The sequence below is a fragment of the Aythya ferina genome, assembly GCF_964211825.1.
Source record: "Aythya ferina genome assembly, chromosome: 32".
Taxonomy (NCBI): domain Eukaryota; kingdom Metazoa; phylum Chordata; class Aves; order Anseriformes; family Anatidae; genus Aythya; species Aythya ferina.
This window is the reverse complement of record NC_140329.1, coordinates 941,198-958,262: the sequence shown is the minus strand read 5'-3', so window position 1 is coordinate 958,262 and position 17,065 is coordinate 941,198. Positions and strand designations below refer to the sequence as shown.

Genomic DNA, 17,065 nt, shown 5'->3' with positions numbered 1-17,065 from the left:
ATGTGTGGGGTTACTCTTCCTCCAGTGCAGGATTACACTCTTCTCCTTGTAAATGTCAAGAAGCTCCCATAGGCAAAATCCTGCAGTTTCTCAAGGTTCCCCCACACTGATGCTCCATTCTGTCAGCCATTCATATCTGCAGGCAGAAGGCTCAACCTTCGTGCAATCTGACAAGATAGCATCATCAGGAGTTGCAGAAAAGTATCGATAATACAGGAGTAATCAATTGAATGGAATTGCAGCACAGATTCATAGAAGGATAGGGGATGGAAGGATGCCAGGTTTCACCTCTTCTGTGCTTCCTTCTCATGCATGCTGTCAGTTTGTTTGGAGCTGTGTTCTACATGTTATTGGGCTGTGCAGGTCAAAATTAGAAGGGCCAAAGACAAGCTGGAGCTCTATTCGTCTATTATTGTCAAAGACAATAAAAACTGTTGTCCTGGTTTCAGTTAGAACAGAATTAATTTTCTTCCTAGTAGCTGGTGGAATGCTGTGTTTTGGCTTAGGATGAGAAGAGTGCTGATAACACCCTGATGTTTTAATTGTTGCAGAGCAGTGCTTATGCCAAGCCAAGGACATCTCAGCCTTCTGCTCTGTCCTGCCAACAGGTAGGCTGGGGGTGCTGTAAGAGCTGGGAGGGGACAGACCCAGGACAGGTGACCCAAACTAGCCAAAGGGGTATTCCATACCATCTGACGTCATGCTAAACAATATATAGGGGTGGCTAGCCAGGGGAAGGGGGCCGGACTGCTCGGGGTTAGGCTGGGCATCGGTCAGCGGGTGGTGAGCAATTGCATTGTGCATCACTTGTTTGTACATATTATTATTACTTTCCTATTATCACCATTGTATTATTATTATTATTATTGTTATTATTATTTTGTTATTATTATTTTCCTGTCTTATTAAACTGTCTTTATCTCAACTCATGGGCTTCACTTTCCATTTCTCTCCCCCGTCCCAGAGAGGGAGGGGGGAGGGTGAGCGAACGGCTGTGTGGTATTTAGCTGCCGGCCAGGTTAAACCACGACAGTCTTTTTGGCGCCCAACGTGGGGCCCGAAAGGTTGAGATAACGGCAGATCTGACCAGAGTGTGTTAAACTAAAATTGGTGTAAGTATTAGACCTGCTTAATAGTCACTTGTCATAATGCTGATTGCTTTAATCTCAACTCTGCTGCGCCTGTTTTCCAAATTGAGTATTATAGCACGTTATTTTCCGTATGTGCTCTCTGTCATGTTGTTTATCCTCTCCGGGCCTTGGTTTCAGATCATTATGGTACTGAGTGTTGTAGCAATGGCTTATGAGACGATGAGATATCTGGTCATGACTCTAACTTGGTATTTGTACTCAGTAACATCATCGACTCTGTATTTTGGAAACTGTATCTTGGAAACTATTAGCAATTATACCTATTGTTTTTTTCCATTAGGGAGTCAATCTGTGGAGGGGAAAGGGGAAGATATTTTTTCTTACTTGATTACTCTCCCTTTCTCCTTCACCACCCCTGTATCCTCCTGGATCACTCTGCCTTCCTCCTTCACCACCCTCTTACCCTCCGAGCTTGCTACAATAGCTCTCCAAGATATTGAATATCCTTGGGATACTCAGACCAGCATAGTCTTGCTGTACTAAAAATAAAACCTTGTGGAATGCTCCCTTTAGTGGAGTGTCCTTTTGAGAGCACATCCAGTCTGTCTATCGGTCCTAGTCTCAGCTGCCCTGTGCTGGTGTCTCTTTGAGCTACATGACAATTGTGCTCACATGTTCACCTGAAATGAAACTGAACACAGCTGAGAGCAGAAGAATCCAGGCTCAAAGTGCCCATCTCCAGACCCTTCACTCTGTCCCCATACTCCCCTTCACCCAAGCACACCAAGGGCTCACTCCATGGGCATGTGAAACCCCCATCCCCAGCAAGCCTGGAAACAAGAACAGCAGCAGCATGGCCAGGTGGAGAAGCCAGGAGGAATAGCACTGTGCTGCTGCCAGGGGAGGCAAGGCCAGGGAGAGACAGTCAGACACTCAGCAGACCCTCCTGTGCTGCAGCTCTGCCTGCAGACGAGGCAGCTCATTCTTATTGCAAATGTTTTGTGCTCTGCTTTGGCCTGCAGACACCTCCCAAAGACAGGGGGTATCAGGGTTTTTTTAGCTCCTACAGATCAGCTAGGATAAAACCTGAGAGGACCACAATATGATATTGGTGCAGTCTGTGAGATGAGGTTTGGGAAGGTACTTTACAGATTTAATAACTGACATATTAATTTCTCAGTGCAATGTTCCAGGAGTCTCAGTCACCTGTACAACCCTGACAATCCATTACCATGAAACTTGCCTCCCCTCCACTGCAGGATTCTTCAAGCACAGACTGCAGAAAAATCCTTAACCTTCAGATAAACCAAGCCTTGATCTTCCTCTTGAAATGCCCCCTCATAATGCCATTATCTAAAGTGCTTCAAAAAACAGAGAGAACAATCTGGACAGATGTTGTATCAGGCTTCTGACGTGCCAGCTGTAGTAAACCCTTTTGGCAACTGCACCTGCATTGCCCTGCTGCCAGAGACTCACGGTGTCAAGAGTCTGCAGATGTGTCCTGCCACATGCTGCCCTCTGTTGTTGCGGTCCTCACTGCCTCCATGCCCTCTTTCCTTCTCTCCCCATGCCACCTGCGGTCAGAGCCACTAGCCCTGCTGCGCTGTGTAGAGGAGCTGCTCCTGGGCAGAGCTGTCTCTCTGCAGTGCTGCCCGCTTGCCAGGAGCTCCCCCTGGGCCCAGAAGCCCAGCCCAGCTCAGCAGCACAGCACCCGACCATGGCATCACTTGCTCTGTGCCATTGGGCTCACTCCAGGTGTCCCCAAGGCCTCAGGGCTGACAGCTCCTGAGGGCAGCAGGGTCTCTCCTGGGGTATGGTGTTTGAAGCAGACTGAAGTCATCACCGACTGCTCCTCTCTGAACATGGGAGAGACTGATTTTAGAAGTGTGATTTGTGCTGTTAGAGTGTGGTTGTGAAACATGTTCTGCTTTTAACCTGTCGGGCACTGAAGCTCCACAGAGCTGTTGGCTCACTCCCACCACTCAAAATCTTATTTTTTGAAATATAGACAGTTTAAAAGGACAGAAAATGATGATATAAGAATAACAGTAACAACAATAATAAATAATAATAAATTTTATTATTCTTATTATTATGTGTAAAGCATGTGATGCACAACACAACTGCTCATCAACCACGGTCCAGCAGACCCCTTGAACCTGGCCACACTGCATTAGGATCTCCTGTGCAGGTCCCTTGAGCTTACTTAGTTTTAGGGCAATGCAAGTTTTCAGAATGATTAGGACTATTTTCTTCCCTTTCTCAAATACTCTTGAGCTGCGTTGCCCCTTGTGATGACAACATCAATGTACTGCAGGTGTTCAGAAGCTTCCCCCTGTTCCAGGGCAGTCTGGATCAGCCCATGGCAAATGGTAGGGCTGTGTTTCTACTCCTGGCACAGTCGATTCCAGGTGGACAGGACGCCCCTCCAACTGAAAGCTAAATGTGGCCTTCACACTGCTGCCAAACAGATGGATTATTAATTGTGGCATAGCACTTGACTGCCTTTGACTGCAGTTCATATTGAATGAAGTTCCAGCATGCCAGGCACAACAGCACTCAGCAGTGGTGTGACTTCATTCATAGAATATCATAGAATATCATAGAATATCCTGAGTTGGAAGGGACCCTTAAGGATCATCAAGTCCAACTATTGACACCGAACAGGTCTACCCAAAAGTTCAGACCATGTGCCTAAGTGCACAGTCCAATCTCTTCTTAAATTCAGACAGGCTCGGTGCAGTGACCACTTCCCTGGGGAGCCTGTTCCAGTGTGCAACCACCCTCTCTGTGAAGAACCCCCTCCTGACGTCAAGCCTAAATTTCCCCTGCCTCAGCTTAACCCCGTTCCCGCGGGTCCTGTCACTGGTGTTAATGGAGAAAAGGTCTCCTGCCTCTCGACACCCCCTTACGAGGAAGTTGTAGACTGTGATGAGGTCTCCCCTCAGCCTCCTCTTCTCCAGGCTGAACAGGCCCAGTGACCTCAGCCGTTCTTCGTACGTCTTCCCCTCCAGGCCTTTCACCATCTTTGTAGCCCTCCTCTGGACACTCTCCAAAAGTTTCATGTCCTTTTTATACTGTGGTGCCCAGAACCGCACACAGTACTCGAGGTGAGGCCGCACCAGCGCAGAGTAGAGCGGGACAATCACCTCCCTTGACCTACTAGTGATGCCGTGCTTGATGCACCCCAGGACACGGTTGGCCCTCCTGGCTGCCAGGGCACACTGCTGGCTCATATTCAACTTGCTGTCTACCACGACCCCCAGATCCCTCTCTTCTAGGCTGCTCTCCAGCGTCTCATCGCCCAGTCTGTACATGCAGCCAGGGTTTCCCCGTCCCAGGTGCAGGACCCGGCACTTGCTCTTATTGAACTTCATGCGGTTGGTGATCGCCCAGCTCTCCAACCTGTCCAGATCCCTCTGTAAGGCCTTTACGCCCTCATTTGAGTCCACAACTCCTCCAAGTTTGGTGTCATCAGCAAACTTGCTCAAAATACCCTCTATTCCTACATCCAGATTGTTTATAAAAATATTGAAAAGTACCGGTCCTAAAATGGAGCCTTGAGGGACCCCACTGGTGACCGCCCGCCAGCCTGACACAGCCCCATTTACCATAACCCTTTGGGCCCTGCCCGTTAGCCAATTGCTCACCCATCGTATGATGTTTTTATTTAGCTGTATGGTGGACATTTTGTCCAGTAGGATCCTATGGGAAAGCGTGTCAAAAGCCTTGCTGAAGTCCAAAACAATCACATCAGCTGGTTTCCCTTGGTCCACCATACGGGTGATCTTATCATAAAAGGAAATCAGGTTAGTTAGGCAGGACCTACCCTTCACAAACCCATGCTGGCTGGGACCAATGACTGCTTTGTCCCCCAGGTGCGCCTCAATAAGTTTGAGAACCAACTTCTCCATGATTTTACCAGGCACTGACGTGAGACTGACAGGCCTGTAATTGCTAGGGTCTTCTTTCTGACCCTTCTTGAAAATCGGCACAACATTTGCCAGCTTCCAGTCTACCGGGACCTCTCCAAATTCCCAGGATCATTGAAAAATAATTGAGAGAGGTTCCGCGATGACATCCGCCAGCTCTTTCAGCACCCGGGGATGAATCCCATCCGGACCCATGGACTTGTAGGGATCCAGGTGGAGTAGCAAATCCCGCACACGTTCAGGGTCGGTTGGGAGTTTGTCATCCCCACCGTCCCGGCCCTCCAGCTCAGGGCACCCTGGGTCCCGAAGCCCATCATCGGCATTGAAGACAGAGGCAAAGAAGGCGTTAAGCGTCTCTGCTTTGCCTATGTCATCGTCTGTGAGGAGACCTTCCCTATCAAGGAGCGGCCCTATGTATTCTTTAGTTCTCCTTTTTCCATTCACATATCTAAAAAAACCCTTTTTATTTTCTCTCACAGACACAGCCAGCTTCAACTCTAGGTGTGCTTTGGCCACACGAATTTTCTCCCTACAAACATGAACAGCATCCCTGTATTCTTTCCATGACACCTGGCCCTCCTTCCAGCAGCAAAACACTCTCTGTTTCCACCTAATCTCCATTAGAACATTCCTGGTCAGCCACGCCGGCCTCCTGCCCCACCTGCCTGACTTGCGATATTTTGGAATTGCCTGATCTTGTGCTTCTAGGAGGCATCGCTTAAAGAGTGACCAGCACTGGTGGACATCGAGGCCTTCAAGAGCAGTTTCCCAGGGGACCTTGCTGACTAGTTCCCTGAGCAGCCTGAAGTCCGCTTTCCCCATATCTAGGGATGAGGTTTTGGTGGCACTTTTCTTTCTGTCACCATAAATTTTGAACTCAACCACTTCATGGTCGCTATGACCGAGGCGGCCACCAATCACCACATCTCCCACCAGACCCTTTCTGTTTTCTAGCAACAGGTCTAGGAGGGCACCTTTCCTAGTTGGCTCCGTTAGCACCTGCACCAAGAAGTTATCATCTAGGTGCTTCATGAACCTCCTGGACTTGCTCGTGTCAGCCGTGTGGCTCTCCCAGTTAACGTCTGGCAAGTTGAAGTCCCCCATAAGGACAAGGCGAGTTAATCTCGAGGCCTCTCTTAGTTCTGTAAAGAATAATTTATCGGCGCTATCGTCCTGGCCAGGCGGTCTGTAATAGACTCCCACAACGACATCCCCTTTATTCGTTCGTCCCTTGATCCTTACCCAGAGGCTCTCAACTTTGCCATCGCCGATAGTTCAGGCCACGATAGTCCACTGTTAGCCTCCAGTCGCCTTTAGAATTTTGCACTGTCCATATAGGACTCCTAAAGGGTTAGAAAGTCCTACTGATCACTCCTTGGCTCTCCAGTTGATGAACCATCTCATTGATGGGAATCAGGGAGTCTCTGTTAATCCAATACTGCCTCAGGTGCACTGCTGTGGTAGCGATTGGCACCTGCTGTTCATTGGCCATCAGCACCTCCAGAGCAGAAGGGTCCTGTGAGAGAGTGGGCAAGGTAGACAACTGTTTACTGTCTTTCGTCTCCAAGGCAGCTATGCCAAAAGTCCACCAATACTCTTGTGGATCTTTGAAGTACCCTCTCCTGATTTAGTCTAGGCCAAAGTTGCATGTAGCCTTCGGGCCAGGTGCAAAGGGATGCTTTTGTCACTCCTTCCCAGTTAGACTCACTTCACCCACCAATACAGTTAACTGTTGGGATCCCCCTGCCACTCCAGAAATACAGATGGGTTCTACCTCTTTATAACTTGATGGCATTAGGGTACACTGTGCACCACTGTCCGCTAGAGCCTTGTATCTTTTGTGGGTCTGAACCATTCCTCCCCCTGGATGGAGGCTGGGACCCTCTAGTCCTGATCATAGTATTAATTACTCTGTCTGGAGGACTGCCTGATAGAAACTGGAGCAGTAATTTTCTTAGAACTCCTTTTTGAGAATATTTTTCCTTGCGCTTCATGTGTCTGTGCCTCTAGGCTGGGGTTATATTTTTGCATCCCATTTTTGCATGGCCTTTCTGTGGTCACACAGTCAAAACCTCAGGGTGACACATAGTATGCACCCACTACATCAACTTTCTTGAGCAGAGGGATGCTTACGCCTGATAGCTGAGCTATTGGTTTGTGCAGCTGGGGAGGAAGATGTATTCTCTTGTAGTTCTTGCACCTCATGAGAAAGTTTCTCTCTAGATGAGACGCAGGCCTGTAGGGAAGAAGAGAGATTTTCTTTGTAATGTTATAGTTGGCTAGCCAATTCATCTGCTATGGGTTCTTCTTGGTCTTTCTAGGTCATTACTGCCAGTGAGTTGACATATGATGATGGTACGCTCTGTACAAACTTCTGCCAATGGATCATGTGCACTTGACTTCATCTGGATCTCTGGATAGCTGTTTGTTGTCTAGGTTACTATAAATCACCTTCAACACAGCTAATTCCCTCAGGTACCAGATACCCTTCTCCATGGTGATTCACTTCCTGGTTGACATATAAGATCTTTCTTGAAGAGATACCTTTCCTTCAAGCATGGCAGGACTAAGTTTCTTGTGCTCTTTTCCAACATCTTTGCCATTCACCCTTCCCTAGGTGGGGATCCCAGCTGCTTGGCTTCCCTGCCCTCTAATCCCAGGCTATTGGCCTTGTTCTCCCACCACTGGAGCAACCAAGTGACAATGTGCTTGCCTAGATGATGGCTGAAATCTTTTCCCATATCTCATAGCTTACCCTGGGATAGGGATCACTTGGTTTCTGATGCTTATATGATCTCTTCTTCTTTGTCCTCCTGCTTCCATGATGGCCCAACTTTAGAGAAACCTGCCTTATTTTCTTCTTCCTCCTTTCTTGTCTGGGTAGGAGTTTCTTTACTTTCTAAAGAAAAACTGACTTTCACACCCATTGTTTTCTCTTGCATAAAGTGACTGATGGGCCTGTCACAGGGGCTGGTGTGTACCTGCAGAAAAAGTCACAAGGGTTGGGGAGGTGTTAACTTTTGCGTGTTAAGCATAGGTCAAGACCCAGCACACTGTAATGATTTGTGACTCTTTGCAATTGCCAGGGTGATGACACATGCTTTTCAAGCATTTAACCAGTTTTTTAAGGATTCTGCACTTGCTCTGGGGTGAAGTTCCAAAACATTGGAAATGCCCCTTGCACTAGGTGCCTGCCCACATCCTTGCACACTCCCTGCCACTCCTAACTCTCCTGCCTCTGGACAGATATCTGGATGACATGTTTCAGTAGTTTTTTAAACTTATACAAAACCTGAATCACATCCAGGAGATGTAAAAATAGGAACATGCTGGTTTGACCATCCCAAGGATATTCAAAGCTTTGAAGAGCTATTTTAATTAGCCTGGAGGAGAAAGGGTGAGGGGTGAAGGAGAAATGGACAGTGAAGAAGCAGGGAAAAGTGTCCCACACAGTTCATACCAGTTCCATCCCCCCACCCCCTACTCCACCACACATAGATTTACTCCCTGAGGAGAAAAGGCAGAGTGTAAAAGAGTGTGATTATTAATAGTTTCTAAGAGATGAAAACATGGTTACTGAGGTATGGAGGCGGCAATGATTTTATCCTACCCTAAGTCAGTTTTATCTAATACGGCAAAACAGTAACCTTAAACCAGCCCCCAGAACTGATAACTGCATGGCATGGAAGACAGACATTGTGCTATATGGCACAATTCAGAAAACAAGCACAACAGACCCCAGATCAAAAAAAAAAATCAACATTGTGATCTAATGCTAACAATTTACTTTTGAAACGCTCTGGTCAGATCTGTAATCTCAACCTTCGTGCTCCATGCTAGGCAACAAAAAGACTTGCTGTGGTTTGACCTGGAAGGCAGCTAAGCACTACAAAGCTATTTATCCAATGGGATGGAGGAGAGAACTGGGAGGGAAAAAAAAATGTAAAAGTTCATGGGTTGAGATAAAGGCAGTTTAATTGGACACAAAAGGAATTATTATTATTATTGTTATTATTATTATTATTGACACCAATAAAGTCATGATATTTTTCTGTGCATATAAAAGGACAGAAAAGGTGGTGGTGATTAATTGGAAAGTGTCAGAACTGAGCATGACATTGATTGTATGGATTAAGCGTTGGATATCGTCCAAGTTTTTGTTGCAAAAAGTAAATTTTTCTTCCTAGTAGCTGCTATGGTGCTTTGTTTCATATTTACAGAATCACAGAATAGTTTGGGTATGAAAGGACCTTACAGATCATATAATTCCAACTCACCTGCCATGGGCAGGGACACCTTCCACTAGACCAGGTTGCTGAAAGCCCCATCCAAATTGGCCTTAAACGCATCAAGATATGGGGCATCCATAGCTTCTCTGGGCAGCCTGTTCCTCACCACCCTCTGAGTAAAGAACTTCTTCCTGAAGTTTAATTTGCATCTACCCTCTTTCAGTTTAAAACCATTACTCCTAGTACTATCACTACACTCATTGATGAAGAGTCCCTCCCCAGCTTTCCTTTAGGTCCCTTTAGGTACTGGAAGGCCACTGTAAGGTCTCCCCAGAGCCTTCTCTTCTCCAGGCTGAACAACCCCCAACCGGTCTTCAGGGGAGAGGTGCTGCAGCCCGTTGATCATCCTCATGGCCTTCCTCTGGACTCATTCTAATAGATCCGTGTCCTTGTGCTGGGGGCCCATGAGCTGAATGCAGTACTCAAAGTGTGGCCTCACCAGGGCCGAGTACAGAGGGACAATCACTTCCCTGCTGCTGCTAACCACAGTATTCCTGGTACAAGCCTGGATGCTGTCGGTCTTCTTGGCCTCCTGAGCACACTGCTGGCTCATATTCAGCCGACTATCCACCAATATCCCCAGATCCTTTTCCCCTGGGCAGCTGTCCAGACATCCTTCCCCCAGCATCGCATGGGGTTGATGTGCAGAACTCAGAATATAGCCTTCTGGATCTTCATGCAGTTAGCCTCAGCCCATGGGTGCAGCCCATGGAGGTATCTGCAGATCCCTCTGCAGAGCCCTCCTACCCTTGAGTAGATCAACACTCACTCCTAACTTGGTGTCATCTGCAAACTTACTGAGGGTACACCCGATCCCCTCATCCAGATCATTGATGAAGATATTGAAACAGAAGATACCGAAGAAAGATTGATGAAGATTGGAAAAGGTCTTCATTGATGAATTCATTGAAAAGAACTGGCCTCAGTACTGAGCTCTGGGGGATGCCACTAGTGGCTGGCCTCCAACTGGATTTAGCTCCATGTACCACAACTTTTTGGTCCTGGTCACACAGCCAATTTTTAACCCAATGAAGCATATGCCTCTCCAAGCCTTGAGCAGCCAGTTTCTCCAGGAGAATGCTGTGGGAAACAGTTTCAGAAGCCTTACTGAGGTCTAGGTAGACCACATCTACAGCCTTTCCCTTGTTCACTGAGCACATCACCTTGTTTCAGAAGGAGATCAGATTTGCCAAGCAGGACCTGGCTTTGACAAACCCATGTTGACAGGGCCTAATCACCTGGTGGTCCTGTGTTATGTGATGGTACTCAAGATAATCTGCTCCATGAGTTTCCCCAGCTCAGAGGTCAGACTGACAGGCCTGTAGTTCCCCAGATCCTCCTTGTGGCCCTTCTTGTAAATGGCCGTCACATTTGCTAGGTGCCAGTCGACTGAGACCTCCCTTGACAGCCAGGACTGCTGATAAATGATGGAAAGCAAATTGGCGATCACTTCAGCCAGCTCCCTCAGTACCAATGGGTGGAGCTCAAATTGTTGCCTAGACTTGAGTACATAGAAAAAGAAGAGCAGTTCTCTAACCATTTCCTCATGGATTATGAGGGCTTCATTCTACCAGCTCAGGGGCTGAGTACTAGGGGAACAACTGGTCTTGCTGTAAAACAATGAGGTAAAGAATGCACTAAATACCTCAGCCTTTTCATCATCTCTTTTAATTCTGTTTTCCCACATCCAATAAAGAATGATGATTCTCCTTAATTGTCTCTCTCTTTTTTTTTTTTTTTTATGTATTTATAAAAATAAAAATAAACAAAGAAGGAAAGAAAGACAGAAACAAAAAAACAAATATTTTTTATTGTTCTTTAACTGTAAAAGACATATTGAGCTCCAGTTGGGCTTTGGCCCTTCTAATTTTTTTCTTTGCACAACCTAACACCATTTAGGACTCAGCTTCAGAGAAAATGACAGCATACATGAGAAGCGCAGAAAAAGTGGAATTGGGCAGCCTTCCATCTCCACCCTTCTGTGAGCCTGTTCTGCAGCTCCATTCAAATAGTTCCCGCTGTATTGTCCAAACTCTCCTGCAACTTCTCATCCTGCTATCTTGTGAGAGCACAGTTAGAATGAGACATCTCCCTGCAGACATTAACAGCTGACAGAATGGGTCATCTGTCCAGGGGAACCTTGACAAACTGCAGAATTTTCCCTAGAGAAACCTCTTGACGTTTACAAGGAGAAGAGCCCAGTCCTGCAGCGGAGGAAGAGTAACCACACACATCAGGGCAGACTGGGACCCTGCTGAGTGAGCAGTGTCCAGGAGGAGGAGGGCCTGGGCACCACGAGGGATGCCATACAAGCAGTGGTACTTGCTCACCAGGAACCGGGCCAGCTTCCTACAGAGCTGCCTTACGAGGAGCATGGCCACCGAGAAAATACGAGTTATGAGACTCACCTCCAATATGGTGTGACACCACCTGCACATGGGTGTCCCAGTGTGCAGCTCCTCATTTTCAAGGGAATGGGATAGTGCCCAGAGAGGTTGTGCCAAGGAGGGGTTCAGGGCCTAAACCACCTGCCCTGTGTAGAGAGGCTGAGACACCTGGGTTTCTCTGGCCCAGTGGCATGGAGCATCTACACAGACCAAAAGTAGCCCGAGACTGCCTGATGGGTGGTTTTGGAGACGATGTAGCTTTCCTCTGTAGGGGAAAACAGCATGAGACAGAAATAATGCCACAAAGTTGACTTCAAGATGTTGAGGCTGGGCAAGAAGAGAAAGAAATCCCCATCTCTGGCTACTGAAGGAAGAGCCCTGAGCAATGTGTGAAAGGAAAGGATTTCCCTTCCCAGGGGCTTGGGATCAAGGCCTGGACCTAGTGCTTGGTGAAACACATCCAGTTTTCCTACACATCAGTGTCACCATAACATTGCCTTTGTCTCCTTGTCCTCAATGCCTCTAGTGTTCTGCTCTAACGAGCTCCAAGGGAGGCTGTGCCAGTGCTGGCCCCCAGGGGGACACTGCAGGAAACTTGTATCTGATTTGGACCTTTTGAGAGATTTCTTCCATTTGCTCTCAGTGCCTGAGATCTGTGGGATCATCACCAAAGTCCCCAGAGGGATGATAACACTGCCTTGGGCTGGGCCTCTGCTGCTGAGCTGGACCAGAGAGAGCTCCTGGCAAGAGGGCCCTGGTGCAGAGAGACAGCTCTGCCCAGGAGCAGCTCCTCTGCACAGCGCAGCAGGGCTGGGGGCACTGCCTGCAGGCACCCAGGCAGAAAGGGATTCCAGGCAGCCTGGAGGGTGTGGGCAGAGGAGAGCTCAGTGCAGGAGAAACCTTCACAGCTCTGTCCAAGGTAAGTCTCTGGCTGCAGGACAGTGCAGGGGAGGTTCCTGGAAGGGGCTCCTGGATCCAGGACATCTCTGCCTGGCCAGGAGCTGCCAGGATGTCTCTCGTGGCTTGTGCGGTGTGGAGAAGAAGGTGCTGCAGGGCAGCTGCAGGGGTGCCCAGGGCTGTGCTGCAGAACAGGGTCCCTGCTGTGTCCCAAAGGCTGTGTGCTGGGGCAGGGCCTCTGCTGCCTGCCAGGGCTTGGGCAGGGGAAGGGAAGGGCAGGGGATGCCTGCAAAGAGAAGGCACTTTCTGCAGTCTCTGCATACATTTTCCTGCTCTGATTTTTGAGCAGGCTCTATGTTAACAATGTGGTTGGATTTGTACAGGTGACTGAGCGTCCTATTGCCTTGAACATTGAGACATAAACAGGTTAGTGACGAACCTGAGAATATCCCTTCCCTTCTCTCTGCTTATAGACTGCACCAGAGCTTCTCTGAGCTCTTCTTTTAGGACCTGCAGACAGGGAGATGTCCCCAGAGCTGTCTCCATCCCCGGGAGGTGTCTGCAGGGCAGAGCTGGGCACCCAGCGGGTGGGATGGGGTCTGTGAGCATGAATGGGAGGAGACGTGGGGACAGAGAAAGAGGGGCTGGCAGGGACAGCTGCAGGCAGCAGGGACATGGGCAGGCAGTGAGAGGGAGCTGCTGCAGAGCATACATTAGAGTCTTTGTTATACCTGAGATCCCTTGATCTGCCCTTGTGAATCAGCACCCTTGCCATGTACTTGTCATTGAATTCTGCACAGCTGTGCTAAAAGGGAGGCATTTCCATCTCCGCTTGGAGCTGGTACCCTCTCCTCCCAGCACAGCCCAGGTGATTTTTCAGCACAACCTCTGAGTGCAGCCATCCCTCAGCTGAAAGTGCTGCAAGCACCCAGCCTCTGGGCACCAGAGGATGGACAGAACAGCCCTCCTGGATGTGACCTCTGGCTGAGGTTTTCCCCCACAGCAATGACATTTACCACTGCAGTGGAGCAGAAGTGGCCCACTGGGGGCTGATGGGCAGAGGTGGCGGCTGTGTACAGGACACTGAGCCAGCACAAAGCAGGGCTCCAGACAGGGAGATAGACAAAGATCCTCTTGGGAAAAGGGAATGTAAGGCTTTAATTGGGAATTAACTGAATTTTGTTCAGAGACCTTACTCTTAACACTCTCTTTCTTTATATATATTTTTGTTTCTCATTTCACAGTCTCCTTGACCAAAGGCAGCAAATGCCCAACAGCAGCTCCATCACCGAGTTCCTCCTCCTGCCATTCGCAGACACGCAGGAGCTGCAGCTCCTGCACTTCGCGCTCTTCCTGGGCATCTACCTGGCTGCCCTCCTGGGCAACGGCCTCATCCTCACCACGGTAGCCTGCGACCACCGCCTCCACAACCCCATGTACTTCTTCCTCCTCAACCTCACCCTCCTCGACCTGGGCTGCATCTCCACCACTCTGCCCAAAGCCATGGCCAATTCCCTCTGGGACACCAGGGCCATCTCCTATCAAGGATGTGCTGCCCAACTCTTTTTCGTTGCTTTCTTGGTTGGAGCAGAGTATTCCCTTCTCACTGTCATGTCCTATGACCGCTATGTTGCCATCTGCAAGCCCCTGCACTACGGGAGCCTCCTGAGCAGCAGATCTTGTGCCCAGATGGCAACAGCTGCCTGGGGCAGTGGCTTTCTCAATGTTATGCTACACGCGGCCAGTACATTTTCCCTGCCCCTCTGCCAAGGCAATGTCGTGGACCAGTTCTTCTGTGAAATCCCCCAGATCCTCAAGCTCTCCTGCTCAGATGCCTACCTCAGGGAAGTTGTGGCACTTGTGTGTAGTGTTTCTTTAGCCTTCGGTTGTTTTGTTTTCATTGTTTTCTCCTATATTCAGATCTTCAGGACCGTGTTCAGGATCCCCTCTGAGTTGGACCAGCACAAAGCCTTTTCCACATGCCTCCCTCACCTGGCTGTGGTCTTCCTGTTTATCAGCACTGGTATATTTGCCTACCTGAAGCCCCCTTCCATCTCCTCCCCATCAATGGATCTTACTGTGGCAGTTCTCTACTCAGTTTTTCCTTCATCAGTGAACCCCCTTATCTACAGCATGAGAAATCAGGAGCTCAAGGATGCAGTGAGGAAACTCTATGGATACATGCTTCTTTGGAATCAATAATGACTTTGAGTTCCCTGATCATTTCAGACACCGTGAGGAGAATTTTTTGTTATTATATTTCTCTATAAATATTTTCTCCAAGTTGTTTTGATTTAAATAATGTTATCCTTAACCTGTAATGTGATATTTTTTTGATTTACAATGACCCAGTCATCAAATCTACCTAAAGAAGCGGGCTTACCATGTACATAAAGACAATAAAGAAGCCATCAGGACTACATTGGTCTCAGCTGCTCTCCCATCTCCTCTGCAGCTGGAGGTGCAGCCCCAGCAAGCAGGAAGGGCTCAGGGCCCCTGCTGCTTCCCTGGAGCCATGGCCATGGCCAGCAGCAGGACGTGGCCTTTTCACTGCTGCTCTCTTTTGGCTCTCCTGTGCTCTTGTATCTGTGTTAGTCTTGAGGTCTCATATGCCTTGGTGACAGTCCTGATGTCTCTACAGTGACATCCCTGTGGCTGCAGGCAGCAGCAGGCAATGTGCAGCCCTGTGTCATAGCTGGCCTACCTGCTAGCACCACAGTAACAAAAGGGGCTGCTCAGGGCAAACTCAGAACCCTGGACACCTCTTCCAAATGTTGTATCAGGAATAGAGCCAAGGGGTTGTTCCCTGCTCTTCTGTATTCTGGGGTTCATCATGGAGTGAAGGACACAGGCTGAAAGTCCCAGGGAGGTCCCTAAGGAACCAAGCACTGGGCCAAGAACTCCCTTTGTGGCAGCACATGCCCAAATAGACAACACTGTCCCTTGAAGTGGGGCAGATGGCCAATGCCAACCTGGAGAGGAATATGGAGCTGCCAGGAGATCTGCAGGGACAATGTGCTCAGTTGGCAGTGATTAGAACATCATAAAATGAGTGATCATCCAAAAAAAAGTCTGGTAAAGGAAAAGGCAAATCTGAGGAGTCCATGGGCTAACGGAGGACTCTGCAATGCCAGAAGAGGTGGTGAAGAGCCAGCAGGCAAAGGCCCATAAGACTGCAGAGTATTGGCGATAACCATTTGGAAGCTCCGTCGGTGAAGTCTGGTGCAGCACTCACCTGCCCTTTGTGCCCTTAGAGACACCCCATGGCCCTGCCCAGCACTGTCCTGTGCTACTGAGCCATAGGGCAAATGGAAAGGGGCTCAGCAGCAGAGATCCCCACAGAGTTGAGTCTGCTCCCACCCTGAGCAGCACAGGCAGGGGGGAGTCCTCTGGGGGTCCCAGGGCACTATATCCCTCTGGCTCTGCACAGCAGCACTGCCAGCATGGGGCCCTGAGGGGAACATGGGGAAGGAAGAAACAATGGCCAGCACAGACACAGTGCCCTGGGAAAGGCTCTCTGGGAGCAGGGATGGCCCTGGAGAAGAGCAGGGCAGCATTTCTGGTCCTTCACTGATGAGTAAAGGAGAAAGGACAAGCTCTTTGTGCAGGCATCTGCTCGGGGCAGGCTGCTCTGTGCCTGGGCAAGGTCTTCTGTGCTGGCCTGGGGAGCGGGGCTGGCCCTGCAGGACACAGGCACTCTATGCTGGGGATCTCCCAGGCAAGAGAGCAGGGCTCCTGCAGCTTCATGGACCTCCATTTCCTGGCACCATGGACACCTCCTTGCTCAACATATCCAACAGATAAACACATATTGGCCACCTGCTTTCTCTTCTAAAAGAATTGGAGGCAGAATAGCATGTGTAAGTAAAACTCACAAACTGCAAACCACAGAAAGCCTTGATGCTGTGCAAGCACTGCTCAGGAAGAGCAACCACAGCTGTGGGTGACCAACACTTCTCTGATCACTTATAAAATACACAGCACGATAGCGGCTGCTCTGCAGAGAGTAATTCCGTCCCAGCCAGAGCCAGTGCAGGGCCCCTGGTGGACAAGAAGGCTCCCTCTGAGCTCAGGAAGGAGCCAGGAAGGTGCTAATAAGCAGCAGGACAATCGAGGAAGCCCAAAGGCCCACTGAAGGGTCACTGAGTGCCACCTGAGAGGCACTGCTGGCCAGTGGGGAGGGCCAGGAGAAAGACTTGTGAGAAGGCTGTGAGAAACAAGGAAATGTCACTGCCATTGCCCCAGGGCTGCAAGAAATCACTCAATGGATTCCTCTGTCAGGGCTGTGTGAGCCCAGGGGACAACAGTGAATGGAGCCCACAGAACGTGAGACTGTCCAAGGTGGACTGACCAGAGCTCATGTGCTCAATCTGGTGTGAGCGGGCTGAAGAGAGCTCTGCAGCTCCAGGGCCCACAGCAGCCCCAGCAGAAGAGTCTGGCGAGTGATTCCTTGCAGCCCTGGGGCAATG

The 17,065-nt window shown here is 49.2% G+C and overlaps 1 long non-coding RNA gene across 1 annotated transcript in view; it reads right to left on the bottom strand.

Moving 5' to 3' along the window:
* Positions 1-17,065, bottom strand: part of LOC311425575 — a 329,601-nt gene that overhangs the window by 278,788 nt on the left and 33,748 nt on the right. The gene's annotated exons all lie outside the window — the stretch shown is intronic.